A 15,342-nucleotide genomic window follows, 5' to 3' on the forward strand; every position below is an offset into this window, starting at 1 on the left:
CCATATGCTCATACACATAGTAGTTGATAACTATTTGAAAGTGATGGTTATGGAAAAAGGGGTATTAACTTAGTAAGACCCTGGAAAGAGCCAAGTCCACTGAGATGGACTTTATTCTGCTTAATTACATTGAATCTGTAAAACTGTCATCTAAACATCTTAATGATTATAACAAGATAAAAGCAACCTGGACGCCTAGGTAAGTTGCTTGATTTTGAAAGAGAATGAGTGCTGTGGATAGCAGAACACTGTAATCACAGTGAAACTATTTATGCCCAAACACATTCCACAAGAAAATGCTTAATGTGTTTCCATAAATGATCTCTCGAATTATTGCACTGAGGAAAATATGTGCAATTTTCTTTTAATGACATCAAACTGGAACCTAGCCATCTGTCTTGTAGACTTCCCCATCACTCATTTTGGGAGTGAATGGAGAATAATTAAAATGGCTGGCATAGTACGTTCGCTGTGGAACGAGGACCCTTTATATCTAGTGAGTCCTTTATTAGACTGCCCTGCATCCTCAACCTCTCACTTCACAGGTCTCCAGATTGATGAGGATGGGGCAATCTGCTGTTGATCTCTTAATGGCTTTCCACCTATGTCCTGTATTTTTTTATGCATCTCCAAAAAGGTTCCTATTGAAACTGCAGGGAAAGCACTTCCTATTTCACAAAAGCACAACATTCCTTCTAGTCTGCTTGAAACTCAATCACTGTCCTATGGATCAGAGCCCTGGGTTCTTAGTTAGCCTGGTGTTAACCAACCTTTGTACAGTGTTACCCAACAAGCTGGCATTTGCACTGGGAGCATGAACTCAGAAAACTGACTGAGTTAGCAGTTGTTATCAATAGTAGACTAAGTATGAAAAACAGCATCTGTCCCCTAGGGATAAAGAGAATGTTCAACAGCCAGCATCGCGCTGGTCATAACACACAGTAGGCTCTCAGCAGATATATGCTGCTTGAATTTCTTGAAAAATTCTGAAGAAATTTAAAGGCTGATTAAAGGAGTTCACTTGAAATATAACCCCTTAACACGCTTTAACCCAATTCCTAATACACTCAGCAGATTTCCAAGTCACTAATTTTAAAAATAAGATGGCACTTGTTTCTTTAGATAAATAGCTTTTCAATAAGAGGATGCCCACCAACAGAGATATTAATGTAGATTTTATTAACACGCTGTCACCATTTCATTTTAATTCTAACCTTTCCAACCAGTAATTAAATCACATGTGCTTCCTGTATCTTTCTAGGCTCTTAGATTTTCTTCGATACACCAATGCCACTGTGAGCCCTAATGATCCATTGCCAATAGTGTCTATACAGAAACTTCTTCAATTGCCTTCCCATTTTCTTCTCTTTCCCAAATTGAAATTCATCAGTGCAGGTGTGGAGTCATAATTAAGGGTGTGATATTTTCCATTTCTTCATAACAATCGCTGTGCTTCGTTCACGTTTCAGCTTGTAAAGTTTTATTCTCAGTGGAGTAACCCACAGGAGTAATTTCACAGATGATAAGCGCACACACACACACACACACACACACACACACACACACACACACACGCACACTGCCATTTGAGAAAATTAAAGACAAAAGAACTTGAACACTCCAACATAATATATTAAATATACTGACATAGCTTTGCTTCCAAAAGCACCTTGTTTGACTGTAGATGTCAGTGAGCACTACATCAGTTCTTTCAATTAAATGTACTCAAATGATAGTTACCTGTATTCCTGAGTTCTATGTTAATAACTAAGATTGTATAACCCCATTGAGTAGGCATATTTTGTAAATTTTTATATTAATCAATGACAGATTGGATATTCAGCAAAGGATCTGTATCATTATTTTGCCTGATAACTTATCAGCTACCATAAATTGTCCCTCTGACATGTATGAAGACTAAGGGTTAATGTTAGGTGTCTTCCTCAAACACTGACTCATGTTAGTTTCTAAAACATAGTCTTTTACTAAACCTGACGTTGGTTGTTTCAAGTAAGTCGATGGCCAGGGAGCCTCCATGACTCGATTGTCTCTACCTCAAGCAACCCTGTGCTCAACTTTTATCAGGGTTCAATGACTCAAACACAGACCTCCATACTTAAGTTCCGTGTGTACTGAGCCATCTCTCAACCTAATTTTCTTAAGAACATGCAAAAGAAGCAACATCACAAGCCACATATGAAGTTTTAAGATGACTGTTCTGATGTATCTACTTGTTGAATCACGAGTTTAAAAATGATATAGTTTATTGAATCTATTAATTATTGTTTAATCCTATTCCAGGTGTGAGAATTGACATCATCTGATAGCGTCTTAGTCAGAATTCCTTCTTGACATCAGAACTTGTCTGCAATGATTTCGTGACTTTTCCATGTGCTGCACTATGCTATTAAATCTGACTGATTTCTTACTTCCACATGCCAGTGGGGAAAAATTTTGTTGAGAGTAACTTGTTCATACTTTAGAGAAATCCAGGCCCTTTTAATTTATAGTACTGGAATTTTCTTTGTTTATCACAATATTTCATAATTAGACAGCACTATTAAAATTGTCTTGTATGTTTCATCTTTAAGGACACTAAACTAAATCATTGATAGAAGTCCTAGACAAGTATACTACTTTTGCATCTCGCTTAAAGTCCTAACTACCACAATGCCATGTGTGAGGCACACCACAAGGCTGGCTGGTACTTCTGAAAAAAAAAACTGTTTTCAGTACTATTTCTAAACTAGGGATAAATAAGGCTTCAATCTTAACAACTGTCAATTCAGAATATATGCACACTCAATTTAACCAAACAATCAAGAGCATATTTAAAAATAGTCTCGGAGAGTTCACTGTTTATTCTCTAAGCATGCTTTTCAAATTAGAAATTAACATTTAAAAGAAAACAAACAGAGGGGCATGGCAAAGTAGGGCTAAAAAGTCAATATTAGTGCAGGCCATGTGGATTCTTTTTCCAGGGAAAACTTTCTTGATCCCAGAAGTCCTTAGTAGCAAAAGGACAACAGAATTCACAACTGTTTCCCACTTTGGAAAAATACACACAAAACTCATGTGCTTTCCTGTGTCCTCCAAAGAATGTTGCTTTAACATGAGGTTTTCTAGGTGGGTAGGTCTAAAGTCTATGTAATATGATAGACAGCACATTGGAGAAGGACACAGAGGTATTTAATGGCACAGTAAAAAAGGACACATTTTATACCCACAGAGGCTTTCTGTGAGATAGTATATAGAAGCTCATAAGGCACAAACCAGTTAGTACTGGTCTTGTTGTAGCAATAGCCTTAGAAACACCCAATCCTGGAAAGGTCTCTTGAAACACATGAGGTAACATAAGCTCAGAAAGTAAACAACAAGCAAGTCTCAGAAAGTTCCTAGAACTTAAAAGATTCACTAAACGCTCATTTCCACATATGGTGGTTCAATTGAGAATTCACCCTCTTAGCTCATATGTTTGAACACATGGTCCTCAGTTAGGGAACAGTTTAGGAAAGATTCACAGAATTTGTTAGAGGAGATGATAGTGGGCTTTGATGTTTGAAAAGGCTTGTGGTGTTCTCATCTCTGTCTCCTGTTTGCAGTTATGAGCTTTCAGGAGTTCCTGATGCCCCATACCTTTGCTTTGCCATCATATATTATAAACCCTTGGAACCAAAAGACCAGTTAAATGCTTTAATTTATAAGTTGTCTTACTACAACAATAAAAAAAGTAACTAATACACCAAGGTTTTGTAAACGCTAACAGCTGCTGAGAGCAAAGAGTCTTTGACCTGTCCAGCTGCTTATAAACTGGGTAGGGAGCTCCAATGATGCAGCTCTCATGAGTCAGACCCTATCCTGAAGTGTTCTTTTGATATTGCAGCTGCCTTTGAAACATCCATGCTACTGTAAAGAACCTCTTACTCTGGGAGGATCCCCAATAAATTCATTGGTTTATAAAGGCAGAGTTTGGTGGAATTGTTACTTTGTTAGATGTTGGCTTCCTATCTTGTGTGATTAGATACTTGTTCATGCCTCCTCGGGAAATGTCACACAATAGTAGGTCATACAAGTAGCCCCAGTATTTGGGATATTATGGCAGGAGGATGATGAGTTTGAAGCTAGTCAACTCAAATATATAGGGGATTCCAAGCCAATATAACTTACTGAATGAGATCCTAATGAAAGAGGTGGGTGAGAGAGTGGAGGAAAACACACACACACACACACACACACACACACACACACACACACACACACACACATGCAGACACACAGGGGAGGAAATTTCAAAAGATACTTCTGGGAATAGTGGTTCATATCCATAATCTCAATACCCTGAAGGCTGAGGCATGGACCACAGAAGAACCAGAATGGAATACATGCTGAATTTCCAGACTACGTTAAACTATAAAGCTAGACTCTGTCTCCAACAAAAAAAAAATAATAAAATAAAAAATAAAACAAAAGTCAAACAAGAAATAATAAAAAGTTTTAAACTATTGGAACAGGGTAATGCGGAATGTCAAGTATGACCAGCATATGCTACACATATGTCATAATGCTATACATGTAGAAGTGTCATAGTGAACCCCATAATTTTATACAATGAATATGTGCCGATTAACTTTTTAAAGTCACATCAAAATGGGACCACAAAACTTGCTTAGCAGTTAAGAGTACATTTCATTTTGGCAGAGGACCAAGGTTCAGTTCCAAGCGTACAAAGAACAGCTCACAAATATCTGTAATTCCAGTTCTATGGGATACAACACTCTCCTCTGGCCCCCGCGGGCATCACGGATGCACATGATGAAAGTATACATATGAAATACTTATACACGCAAAATTAAATCTTTAAAAGAGAATATACATGATTAGCTTGTTATTTGATCCATTACTTTTCTCAGACGGTCATCACTTTAAAAATTATTGCTAATATTAAGAGTGAAGAATTTTTCATGGTGTACTTGTAAACCTGCTCATAGGAAACAAAGCTCTGATTTGTGGTGTTTGCTGATAACTGTAGTATAAATTCATACCATGTCCAGTTTTTAAGCTGGTGGTGAATTGGCTCTGGCATAGAGCACATTACAGGAATATGAAAGAATGTTTAGATAGAATAGAGGAAGCTTTGAGAAAAAAAATAACTTTGAGGTCTCAACCTTCTCTTTGTGTTCTGTTCTCTGCAATCATTTTAGATTCTTGCTTTTTCCTTCAAACCTCTTTTTCTAATCTCTCTTATCTACTAAATCAACTCTGACTGCCTCCGGCTGTTATGAAAATTGAAACTGGCTGAGTATTTATTTGTTTTGTGACAAATACTCAAATACTATAATATAAATATCAAATGCTGTGACAGTTACTCTAACAATATGAAAAACCTCATTTCATAAGCTACACTAGAGATTAAATAAAACAACTTTTAAAAGATGGCTAAAATACATACTGGTGAAGAAAGAAAATACATACACAACGTCTCCGTCTCCACCCTCCAACTGTCTCAGGCAGTAGAGCACAGCTATAATGGAATTTGTCACCAGGTCTATGTTCAGGTTTTAAGTGACCTCTGGTGATGTCTGATCATCAGTGGTTCTCCTTGTCAATTCAAGGCTCAGCTTTAGGTCCTGATAGGTAGAGACCACAGTAAAACTTGCCTTCTTATATAGACACTCTCTTATGAAATGGGAGAAAGTATGTGACAGTATTTTATAAAGAGTGAAGTATTAAAAAAAATACTTGTTGATAACATAGCCATCTTGCTTGTTTGAGACCTTGGGTTTAATTCCTAGCACAACAAAAGAGTCACCCCATCAAATGCAAGAAAAATGGCTACTTAAGGCAAGAAGAGGATTATTAAGGTGATCAGAGAATGAGATAGACTGGAGGTCAGATTGTTTTCCCCTGGTATAATGACAATGTGTTGGGTTGTATTAGTTACTTTGCTCCTCTCCATGGTAAAACATGTGGGGAAACAATTTAATAAAGGAATGCCTTATTTTGGCTCAGAGTCAATTGTCTAGACAACTGTGGAAAAGAAATCTTAGGAGAAAGATCATGAGGTATATTGTCCCATTGTATCCATTGCTGAGAACCGGAAAGTGATGAATGTTGGTACTCAGCTAACTTTCTCCTTTTTGCTCAGTCTGGGAAGGCACCTTAATGATGGTGTCACCCACATTCAGGTTAACCCTTTGTAAAAACACTCTAAAAAACACATCCAAATGTGTGCTTCCGTGATGATTTAAATTCCAATAAGTTGGCAGGTTAACCATCACACTGAGGTCTAGCCTGTCTGAAGGGAAGCTGTGAGTTGGCTGAGAAAGGAAAGGGATGTAGGTATTTGGGCACATTGGAATGTCATATGTGAGATACTCTAAGGAAGTCGCTCTTAATCTTCCTTATGCTGTGACCTTTTCATACAGCTCCTCACATTTTGGTGACCCTCCAACCATAAAATTATTTCATTTCTTCTTCATAACTATAATTTTGCTATTGTTATGAATCATCATGTAAATATATGATATACCGGATATCTGAAATGAAACCTCTGTGAAATGATTGTTCAACCCCCAAAGGGGTTGAGACCCATAGGGTGAGAATCACTGTTCCAAAGGGAATAAAAGCACAATTGATTCCCAGGATAGAGAATGACAGAATCCTTTCTTCCTGCTGTTATCATTAATTACACACATTCATGAACAGAGGTAATTGAAATACGACTTCTATTCTGAGATAGTCATGAGGAACTCAAACCATTCCCCATTTTCTCTATGCCCTTCAACCTCTCCTGTGTTCTCTTCTTCCAAACTCTTTAATATCTTCCCACTCTCTCTCTCTCTCTCTCTCTCTCTCTCTCTCTCTGTCTCTCTCTCTGTCTCTCTCTCTGTCTCTCTCTCTCTGTCTCTCTCTCTCTGTCTCTCTCTCTGTCTCTCTCTTTAATTTATGGCATCTTTTCCTTTGATGATTACTTTTTAAGATGATTACAGTTAGATATCTCTTTGTGAGCATATATAAAAGATAAAAATAAATTTTAGGGCTGGTTGGCAGCAAACTAAACTATATAGCCCATCACTAATTGAAAAATAAAACATTACACAAAGCAGGTGAAAAGCCTGCATTCCAACACATCTGGGGGAGTTTCTGAGGCTCTAAAAGTTCATAGAGTCTCCAAAGTCATTCAGTGAGAAAGACTTGGAATACTGGAAAGCAGATGTTTATTCCCAGTTATTCTGGGAACATTTGGAAACCAAGGTTTAATAAGAATCAGTGGCAGTGTTTGGAAACTAAGTCCCAGTTGAGTATAAATGAGGTTGCATAGAAGGTAGGCTACTGAGACACAGCTTACATCCTGTCATATGGAGGAACCAGGCTTTCATTCCACTCCTTTTAGCTGTCATTCTGAGACATAGGAGATCTGGATCTACTCTCCACATCTTTCCCTATCATCCTATGCAGGCACTTCACAGTAGTTGTTTTGGAATTTATAACAGATGGCATGGTAGGTAAATGGTACTTTATATTATTAAGTGGGTCTTTAGCCCTAAGTCTCTGATGTTTTCCTCCAGTAATCAACCAAATTAATCTTTATTACTTACTTTGGAAATTAGAAAATCTTGTTGGACGTGTTTTCTTCCTCTTCCATAAGTAAGAAAGTTTGTTACAACGAAGGATGTTAAAGGGCATCTGTTTTCTTTAAGACCTAGACCTGACTTTGCTTAAGTTCGCTTTCCCCCTTTTTTTAACTGCACTAAAATACAGGTCTTTTCATGCTTTGAAGGTTTCAGTGCAAGAAAGTAGCACTTCTAAGAACCAAGCCACTCAATATGCTCCCCAGAGATGGAGAAGAAAGGAAAGCCAGTCAAGAGAAGAAACCAGAACAGAGGATGACATCTCACCAGACCTTTGCAGTGGAACATTGGTTGGTCTCCCAAAAGTGGCAGCATGCTCCTTCAGCTGATACTTTCAGCCCCAGTTTTACAAGACTGCTTGTATAGAGGGAAAGTGATTAAAGGCCAAAGGATTATGAAAAGATAATATTCGTTCTAATTCTTCTTATAACTGTTTAGGACTTCCACTAAAAGCAGTACTTTAAAAATGTACTATTGTGAAAGATTTGCTGATTATTCCTTTAGTCCTTGGTCATTGTGATGGTTAATTGCCATTGACAAGTTGATTGGATTGAGAACAACTAGATTAGTGAAGCACACCCCTGGGTATGCCTGTGATGTGTTTTTAGTGGTCATTAACTAAGTAGGGGAAGATTTCCCTTTAAATGTGGATGATGTAACATACAGGTCTGGTGTTTACTGCTCCAGTTGCATGCTTTGGGATAGTGGAGCCTACAAAATGAGGCAGACTAAAGTCTCACGCAATAGCCAACGTTATTCAGAGCATCAGACAATTCATATTCTGAAGATTAAGAAGAGTCACACAAGGAAAGTGAACAATCACAAGTGGCCAAAACATGCTTTTCTGTAGAGGCATATAAATAAACAACAATTGTCATTTATATTGAATAATCTAAATAAAGCAAGCTCACTCCTACCTCCCACATCTCAGAAAAGCACAACAGCACAGGAAAACCTGGTCCCAGAGAATCAACTAAGGAGGGCTCACAGAGACTGAAACAGCAGTCACAGAGCTTGCATGGATCTGCACTAGGTCCTCTGCATAAAAGCTATGGTTGTTAGCTTCATGCTCTGTGGGACTCTGAACACTGGGGGTGGGGTTGTCTCTCACTTTCTCTGAGCTTGGGACCCTTTTCCTTCTACTGGGTAGCCTTGTCTAGTCTTGATATGTGGTTTTGTACCTAGTCTTATTGTAACTTGTTAGGCTGATATTTCCTGAAGACCTGCTCTTTTCTGAAGGGAAATGGAGGAGGAATAGATCTGGAGGACAGAGGAGGTATATTGGAGTTAACAGAGGAGTGGAGGTAGGGGCAACTGTGGACTAGCTGTATTATATAAGAAAAGAAATAAAACAAAAATAAATAACAAAGGGGCTACTGCAGGCAGGATGTATTGCATGAGAGGAGGAATAGTAGACAAACAAACAAATAAAAACAACTGAGGTCACAAGATTCTTGTCTTGTTTCCCCTGAATTTTCTCACAAACATTTAGAATTTCCCTCACAGAACTTCATTTTTGGACAGTGTTTCAACAGGCTGGGGCTCCAGATGGGCTAAAAGGAAGGGATGATTAAGCCTTCTGGGAAGGGCATACTCGTCTTTGCTCAGGCTACGAGGGGAACAGTTTTCATGAACCACATCTTTTCTCCATAATGTTTCTGTTTTGGCATGGACCTAAAAACAATGGGACCAGCTGACCATAATGATCCAAAATAAATCTTCCCTCTTTAAAATTGTTACTCTCAGTACTTTTCACAGGGACAAAATGTCTGAGAGATATATTCATTGCAACTTCTCCTGAAGTGAGGAGTTATGCAGATGGTAGAAGACTTGGTGAACATGACTCATTGCACTTATTTTAAATAAAGATGAAAAGCTATGAATTTCCCATGGTCCTTTCCTCCTATATAGTCAACATATGGGAAAAAAATCCTTGTGGTATTTTTACGCCAACTAAGATGATAGCACCTATTTGAACCTGTAATGTTAGGAGTTGGATGCTAAGCTAAAATAGAATCATTCGCTTTGGGCCTTTTAAATAGCTACTGACATGATTTGTAATATTTGGAAGTAGGCAAATGCGGATCACTAGCTATTTCACCATTTTAGTAAAAACAGGTTGCCAGGAATGAGTGTCTGAGTTCTAGCATTATGTTTAAAATTTGAAAGTTTAAAAAACGTTCATGAGAAAGGACTAATCAAGGAAAAGAGAGAAAGGCAGAAAGATCAAACATTAGAGTAAAACTATCTATATTATATTATATAAATGTACCCTAGGCCCTCTACATGCCAAAGCAGAGATTTTCATTTTAATATATATGATTTTTTTTTCATATTATGCCTTGTAGGTTACAGGGATGTTTGGTAGGTAATAATCCCGACCAGCTGAATTGAAAACTGTGGCCCACACAGGACAAAAAAAATAATTTGCCCTACCATGACTCCCCATTCTCTGCTCGGCAGGAATAATAAAGTGCAGAAACACAAAAACCTCCTCATTTTCATTGGGTTGATTCACATTTTAAGTTCACTATGAAGCCTGTCATCGTTCTATAAATGTTTTTGTCTCTCCACCTCCAGAGGAAGTGTGGAGCCTACAGACACACAATATGCTAAGACTTAGGAGAGTTTCCCTGGTTCATCTGTGCTGCTTTGGCCATGAATGGTTTCCCACTGGTGAGATGTGGTTCACTGGATCCTGCCTCTGAGCAGACTGATGAGACATTCTGTGAGGCAGGTCCTAGTCATTGATTTTGGTGGTTATATGAGACCAGCTGCATCTATAATAGTTTTCCCTTGAGATGTTTCTGCTACTCTCAGTCCCTTTACCCCATTTCAGGCCTCTTCTCATCCTCACCACATAGCTGTTGGCTGTTATGACTACTCACAAGTAATGATCACAAAATAGAGTGCAAGTATTTGCTGCATACCTAACACAAAGAACAAATGGGCAGAAGGGGCTATCTTGGCACACAGTTCAATGGGATACAGTCTGCCATGAAGGGTACATATGGTGTTACACCAGCTCATGGCTGGGGTAGATATGGCTCACATCTGGATAGAGGAGGAGGGAGAGGGAAATTCACGTGGCTTTCTTCTTTTCTCCACTTTTCTTTTCCCATTTTGATAGGTATGGAACGCTCGCCCTAGTGGATGGGACTCCTGCATTCACCATGTGCCTTCCCTCTGCATTTAAACCCAGAAAACATCCTCGCAGACATGAGCAGAAATATGTTTCCCATGTGGTTCCAAATCCAGGAGATTAAACACAGACACAGACACAGACAAAGACACAGACACAAAGACACAGACACAAAGACACAGACACAGACACACACACACACACACACACACACACAGAGAGAGAGAGAGAGAGAGAGAGAGAGAGAGAGAGAGAGAGAGAGAGAGAGGAGAGGAGAGTCAATAGATGTTATCTGTACTCAGCAAGGAGCATCCCAATGTCCCAGATCATTCATGCTGGTATCACAGAAAGTTTCACAATCTCAGTAGTTAATCCTCAACACATGAACGTGTCTCAGTTATGGAGGACAGGGAGACCAAATCAAGACTAAGAGTCTTCAGCATTAGGTAAAGGCAGAATTTTGGGGTTCTTTAGTAATTTTTGTGCAAAGGCCTAACTAAAGAGAATTGTGGTGTCCTTACTCTTTTCTAAGGATTGTTAATCTCATATATTGTGAGCACTGCCCCCTCACTGTATGCTGACCACCTTCCAAAGTCTCCAACAATGACATCACAGGTTTCAGCCTGTAAACTTAAGTGAATAAACTTTCTGTGTGTAACAGACAATGTGGCTTTCTAAAACCAAACGCTCTCTAAGCACAGGAACCTTCTGCAGCCATAGAAATATGGTTGGACAATTCCTCTAGAGGAAGCATTACCGGCTTGCATGGGGGATGTGACAGATGGTGATGACCTATCTTATCAGGACTTGATAGAAGGTTAGATACCTGAGCATGACTAAAGCTTTAAGAGGTGAGAACCTAGTGGGTAATGTCACCAAGCCTCGATGGTTTGTTAAGCATGTGTGTGCCTACGCTTTGTGCCAACTCTTAACCAGCCCTTTCGTTCTGACTCCTTTGCTGTCAAGCAAGGGTTAATGTGGGTTTCCTCCTGCCACTGGGAATTTACTGTTCAGTGCTGGCTGAGGCTGAGAGAGAGTGGGTTGTAGGGAAGAAAAGGAAAAGAAAAAGTCTTTTTTTTTCTTCTGCCTTTGTGCTTCTAGTCCTGGAGGGGAAAAACAACAACAGAGTAGACTAGCTAGAAGCAGAAGAGGTGAATCTGGGGACAAAGAACAGACGGAATGTGAGGAGGGTAGAGAGAGGCGGATTCGCTGGAAACACCAGGGGATGGAGGAAATACAACGTCAGAACATTAAGGAAATGGTAGACTACATGGAGGAAGAGGAGAGGAGAGGAGAGGAGAGGAGAGAGAGAGAGAGAGAGAGAGAGAGAGAGAGAGAGAGAGAGAGAGAGAGAACAAAGAAATTAGATAGAATCAGAAAGAGATCATGGAAAACCAGAGAATACAAAGCCAGGGAAACATAAACAGTTTTTTTATGTAGCCCTTTGCCTTTGTGAGAAAACCAAGAAGACAGTGTTGGTTGATGCACTAATGTCACCTTCCAAGTCCGTCCTTGCAGGTTTCCAGAGGTGCATGCTCTCTTGCAGGAGCTCCTGATTCTCTGTACAACTACGCCATTGCTTCTGTTTTGGGAAGACCAAGACCTTCCTTGCCTTCCTTTGTTGGTTTGTTGTGAATTTCCCATCATGCACTCCAATCCCACTTATCTCCCCTTACTCCTCTACCTGACCTCCATCCATGCAACTTTCCCCACAACAGGGGGTGGGGGATATCCCATTGTGGAAGCCATAGTGTGTCACAGCATGTCCCACAGTATATCATCATTTTGTCTATACTTCTTTACTTGCAAATGTTTGAGGCAATGATTTCTTGGTCTGGTACAAGGCCTTGGCTTCTCCTACAGTGTCAACACTGGAATCTCACTGGGGCTCCTCTCAGATACCATATTGTTTGTTGTCCTATGTTATTGAGATCCTGTAGTGTAGGATCTGCAGGATGGCCCCTTTCAAGCACTCTAGCCATTCATTGATAGAGTTGATGGGGTGGGCCAATTCAAAGTAGCTCTCCTGTACCCACACCATCAGGGCAAGCTCTGCTGCCCCGGTTGGCTCATCCACTGCCACAACCAGCAAGGGGCAGTTCATCCACACCATGCCTCAGGGCCAACTGCCAAGGTACAGCTACTGCAGCAGCCAAGGTACAGGGCCTGTTCTCCCATTCTCAAGACCCCAGAGCCAGTTCTTCTGCCTGCCCTAGGTGGTGAGGGACTAGAAAGGGCAGGAGGGCATCTTTCCTTCACCCAAACCTTCTGGGCAGAATCACCCACAAACCTCACATTTGGGGGCAGCTCCACTGTGCTTCCTAAGTGAAGTGCAGGGGGCCAGCTTTTCTTCTCTTATTAAACCAGGGCCAACTCTTCTGCCTTCCCTAGGTGTTGAGGGCAAAAGGAAGGCAACATGATGTACAGCAGACAAGAGGCAGGGACTGCTCTCTTGTGATGACCTAGAGCCATCTCTCCTGCTTGCTATAGATTGCAAGCTGTGAAGGAACCATCTCTCTCCAGCCCATGTCTCATCATGATAGAAAATTCGTGGGGCCAGCTCTACCATGAGCATACCCTCAGCTGGCTTACCTGTGTCCCCTCCCCCAGGGTCACCTCTACTGTGCTACACAGGCATGTACAGGGCCCACTCTCTTGAGTGGATCCCTCTTTTATCTATGCCAGTGCACAGAGGACCGTGGCAAGTCCAGCTATTCTAGGCTCATACACTAAGGAATATTTCACCCACAATTCCCACAGACAGGTTTAGATCAATTGTGGGCCACTCTACAGAGTGCTGCAGTTGGTCGGGGGAGGGGTATCTCTTTTGCTCTCACACCCTAGGGACAGTCCCCAGATGTCTAGGCAAAGGGCAGAGTCACATTTGCACATTCCTCATATATCAACAAGTGGCAGCTCAGATCAGGGATGTCCATCCGGCCTTTGTTGTTAAGAGACCCTTACTAGCGCACAGTCACAGAAACCACACATGGTCCCCAGTGGCAGCACAGTTTAGGATCCCACCATATCCTTAGATGGCATCACTGGCAACTTACACCAGGCTGCTCCTCTAGTCTCTAGTTCTGCTGGTTTTCTACTGTGCCACATCCTTCTCTGTCTCTTTCTCTTCTAGTTGTCCGCAATTTACTTGCTCCTTTTAGTGGTGCCTGGGGTGTCTGAGTGTCTGGGGTCGTCTCAGGAGTGGTGTCAGGAGTGACATGCCTGTCTGGGCATTATGGCCCCAGGCAGGGTTCATCTCCCAATGATTTGCTCACACCCCAAGACCCGTGTGGCACCTGATATGGTCATCTCATGCTAGCTCCCTGTTCAGACCTCATGGCACCAGACTGATGGTTGTCTTGGGCTTGCTCCTCTTGCAGGACCCCCAGGCATAGTTCTGTGTGTGTGTGTATATGTGTGTGTGTGTGTGTGTGTGTGTGTGTGTGTGTGTGTTGGGGGGTGGTGTGTGGGTGTCATTTGTCTCAGGCTCACTCCTGCCTGGGACCTGAGGTTCCAGGCTTAGTTCTTGTAGTCTCTGGCTTGCTCTGCTAGGCAAGGTTTGCCTTATTTCTGACTCATTCTCAGTTTGGGAGCCCATCCAGCCCTGTGCAGTGCTAGACTGGTGGTCCTCCCAAGGCCCACTAAACCCTCACTGATGGTTGTCTCAGACTTGCTTCTTTCACGGAATGTTGTTCATAGATCAGAACACTGAGCCTAGACACAGCCTATCTGCTTCTTGCCACCTACAGATGCACACGTGGTACAGCAGCCACAGCTGCAACACCTCTAGGTACAGGGACTACAGATTTCTTAATCTCCACCTACTCTCAGACCACAAAGCATATGTATCTTTTGATGCCAGTGACTGGGCTGCACTCATTTCTATCAGTAAACAGCAAACATTTTTTTAAAAAATGTATTTATTGCTATGTTTAAAATCCTGATAGTTACTGACTTCATTTAAGTGTGATGGTTTATTCCTCACAAAGAAACTCAGGTAATGTGTTTTCCTGTCATTTTTGGCTTTCACTAGCTTTTCATGAAGCAAACAAAAACAAGGTAAGCCTCCTTCCTAAACATTAGCCATAGCCTAAATAGTGGCACGAGACAGCAGGGAAGCAGCTGTGGCCATCAACAGAAGTGCAAATTCTGAAGGAAGCATCCTAGCTCAAGGAGTCATCATTTTTGAGATTTCCCTTGTCTTCCTTGTCTTCATCATTCATTAATGGCATCTTGTTAAATGTCTTATCTCTCCCCTTTGTTCTTTAGTCTTTGTATTTCATGTCAGATTCTCTGACACATGGACCTGTGCTAAAACCCATCAATGTCCTTGTTGTGCTTTATTTATAGGCACGGAGGTGTTGTCATCTGTTACTAGGCAAGTGATCGCTCTCCACATCTCATCGCGCCCCTCCCATCACTTATGTGTGGCTCTATGTGGAAAGCTTTTACTGTTTCTTGTCCTAAGGAAACCGTCACACCAGCTCATTAGTAAAATATATCAGCAAATACTAAGAGCTTTATGGGGCATACAGGGTGGTTTTTAGAGTTAGTTCTTTTCATGAGTAT

General features: G+C 40.9%; 1 non-coding gene across 1 annotated transcript; it reads right to left on the bottom strand.

Annotated features, from left to right (window-relative positions):
* Positions 1–14,442: 14,442 nt before the first annotated feature.
* On the bottom strand, positions 14,443–14,570 carry LOC120103328 (small nucleolar RNA SNORA17). The gene has a single exon (XR_005505394.1). It is a non-coding gene; the product is annotated as a small nucleolar RNA SNORA17 (small nucleolar RNA).
* Positions 14,571–15,342: the final 772 nt, after the last annotated feature.

This window comes from Rattus norvegicus, chromosome 5 (genome assembly GCF_036323735.1).
Source record: "Rattus norvegicus strain BN/NHsdMcwi chromosome 5, GRCr8, whole genome shotgun sequence".
Classification (NCBI taxonomy): Eukaryota; Metazoa; Chordata; class Mammalia; order Rodentia; family Muridae; genus Rattus; species Rattus norvegicus.